We start from the raw sequence: 3,466 nt of genomic DNA, 5'->3' as shown, positions 1-3,466 counted from the left end.
ATAATAATCTGGACTTACTGATGGTGGAAGGAAAGAACTCAATGAAACTCCCATCTGGGGTGGTGTTTGACTGACATATGCCCAACAATTGTAAAGGCTGATGACTTCATTTCTTTCTTGGTGCTATCGGAAAAGCAGCGCTAAGTACATCAACAAATGTCGGTGAAAACGTTTGTCCTCTGATTAGACTATGCTAGGCAGCAGGGCATGGTGAGAGAAAATCTCATACTCCCTTCGGTCCATATTAATGTCGCAGACTTTGTACTCCCTCCGTTTCTTTTTATTCCGCATATAAAATTTGGTCAAAGTCAAACTATATAAAGTTTACCAAAATTTATATAAAAAATATGAACATCTACAATATTAAAACTATATAGTATGAAAATACATTTTGTGATGCATCTAATAATGTCGATTTCATATTGTCAATGTTTATATTTTTCAATATAGAGTTAGTTAAACTTTACGAAGCTTAACTTTGACCAAACCTTATATGCAGACTAAAAAGAAACAGAGGGAGTACAAAGTTAGTACAACTTTATACTAAGTCCGCGTCAATAATTAATTTGGGCCGGAAGGAGTAGTATTTTCTTCAGGAATAGAGTTGTAACCAAAAGCATCATCCCTCTCGAGAAAGAAAAACATCAGAATTGATTAGTGAGCAAATAAGAATCTCATTCGGTGATATTCCGTGCATAACAAACATACTGAATACAACCTTGGCTTATGGATTCTCACTCATTCACTAGAGCATCGTCATACAACTAACCCTTCACTGCTAAAATGTTAACTGATTCAAGATTCATCGAGTACAATACAAATTCACTCCATCCAAATAGCTGTTCTTCATCACGGGCATTCTCTAGCTTTTTCTCTCCCCGTTTTACAAGGGAAGTGATTAACTGGCATACATTGTCAAACCCGATATTATAATTACTAAGGAGGACAGATATTAGTAAACGGCTAAACCAAGGAGGACAGATATATGTCACTCAAGCATCGGCAGGGAAAAACCAAGTCGGTTGTTCCCATGGACTGGCCCTCGCTGCCATCGTCTCCAATGGCTCCATTCTCCTGTCTCTGACGTTGTACGCAACACAGCGCAGGACGTCATCCTGAGGCTTCCTTTCCCATCTAGGACCAAGCCAGGGACTATCAGTGATCACAAAGTAGACACAATCTTGTCGAGCTCCACATTGGGCAGGGAGCGACTCAGAGCAGCCTCGGCTGACGAAGAGCGCATGCCCCATCAACGTATCCACCTTGCTCCAGTGCCCATGGCTGCCGATCAGGTCCACCCCCTCCCAGACCTTGATCCGGGTCCGTATGGTCCTCGAACCTCTCTCTCGGGAGACGCCGTCCCAGACCACGAACTTCTCAACAACAGTACGCCAATCCACCATAAGCAGCCGATCGCCGCACTCGACAAGGTAGGAGACGGAGCGCCAGCTTTGGTGCTCACGTAGGACATGGCCGTCCACGTTGTTTCTTGGCGTGCCGCATATGCATTGGACTGACCTGACGCGGTTCTGCTGCTCGTCGATTTCCAAGCGATGGAGCTCGGGTAGTTCAGATTCAGAACCACTTATGTGGTGCTTTTTGGTGAGGACTACGTAAAGCTCACCTTGGAAGAGTGCAATGTCATTGTCAACGACATCGGTGCTTGTAGGGGGCACCCAGCACAATTCGACACCTGGCAACGTCGTGGCCGTGCGAGGAAAGATTGTGACCATGCCACTGTACGGAAGGGCGATGGTGACAATGCGATCAGACACCACCACCTTACTGATCCAATTGTAGCTGCGGCAACTGAGGTCGATCTTGAGGCTGTTGCTATTGACGTGTGGTTGTGGAGGGGTGAGGGGTCATCTCCCCGAAAGAAGGGTTCATCAGGGAGCATCTATCGTCGCGGTGCACGAGGGACAACAGGCTGTCAGTGGGGACACGTAGGTGGATTTCGTCGAGGTCGAGGGGCATGTGGCGGGGTGCGCCCTCGGGGAGGGTGAGGAAAAAACTAACATATGAAAAATTGGCGCATTGACTGCTAACCATTTAAGTCCCCGGCATGTGTTGGTCACTAGATGATTAGACATAGTTATCTTATGTCCACAACGAAGTCAAATTGGTCAAGTGGCTAGCATAGCTCGATAGGTATAGGAGGTCGCGGGATCAAGCCGCCTTGGAACTATTTTTCATATGGCCCAGCGGTCATAGGGGGCTTTCTACAAGATGTGTTATTAATTTAGGAGGAGGGTCTAAAAAAACATCACCCCAGCTCCTCTTAGTCACTGACAGTGGGCCCGGCGCCACGCTATCATGCCAAGTGAGCGTCATATACGGCTACATCTGAGAATTGAACCGTATATGCACGTTGAGATAAGTTTCACCACCAGTTTTTCGTGTTTTTCAACTTGTGGCACCAAACTGCACATGTTGTGCAACTTCATGCACCACCGGTGTATTTACCTTTTCTTTGTTTGTATAGTAGCTTACAAAGCTGACCGCTTGGTTTTATCCGTTTCGTCGGTGCTCACCCACGCTGATGCCCGAGCGAGCCACTGCGACTCGCTGCCGGTTCTCGTCCACGTCTGCAGGCGCCGGCGCAGTTCGTCCTTGCCTCGCGGATGCCTGCGCTAGATACCGCAGCTCGCTGCGGGTTCTCCCCCACGCCTGCGCGCGATAGCGCAGCTCTTTGCGGGTGCTTGCCATCCCCTCGGCTCATTGGCGCAGCTCACCCTCCCCTGCTGGAGAAGTGTTTTAGTGGCGAGGGTGGTGCTGAAGAGAAGACGATGCCTTGTGCAGGTCCTGAGCAAGTGGCGTGATGGCAGCAGCGGCCGGAGGAGGAGATGGATGCGTGTGTAGGTCCTGAAGATGTTGAATGCAAGCAACATGTAAGTCACGTTTGTTGTAATCTTTTGCTTGATTATGGATTGCGATTTGGAAATTACATGAAGAATAGCATATACGTTTAGTTTCACAGCCAGGATCAAATGAGCCAAAATATGACAAATGAGTAATATTGCAAATTTCAGTCCATAAGCTACTTGCTGCAATCTCTTTTGTTGCACTTGTTGCAGCTTATTCAAAAGCAGCAATGGAATTGTAGGTAGAAGTGGCACATGTATTTAGACCTCCGTACCGTGATGGTGCCCCTCCCCCTGTGCCCATGGTATTTCCAGAGTGTAGTCATGTACGCGAAGCACTGGTTTCGCAATTTCGCGAGGGCTGGGGTTGGGGCCGCATTGCTACGCTTGCTCGGAACGTGCCAGACGGTCTTGTTCTAGGTTACTCTGGGCCCGCTTGACGGTGTCCGGACATTTAATGGCCGGACTGGAGAATTGCCTTGAGAGGCTGCTTTGTACTTCCGCTGCGAGAGCCGCCGTATGCTCCTCCGTTCGGAGAGAGTGTTCAGTGTTTCCATTGACCGTAATGACTCCTCGAGGGCCTGGCATCTTGAGCTTAATGT

General features: G+C 48.2%; 1 pseudogene; it reads right to left on the bottom strand.

The window, feature by feature from the left end:
- Window positions 1–992: 992 nt before the first annotated feature.
- Window positions 993–2,052, bottom strand: LOC147964090 (uncharacterized; annotated as a pseudogene).
- Between the last annotated feature and the right edge of the window lie 1,414 nt (window positions 2,053–3,466).

The sequence above is a fragment of the Triticum urartu genome, chromosome 6A, assembly GCF_056163025.1.
Source record: "Triticum urartu cultivar PI428250 chromosome 6A, HENAU_Tu73, whole genome shotgun sequence".
Taxonomy (NCBI): domain Eukaryota; kingdom Viridiplantae; phylum Streptophyta; class Magnoliopsida; order Poales; family Poaceae; genus Triticum; species Triticum urartu.
This window is presented reverse-complemented; position numbering and strand designations above follow the sequence as displayed.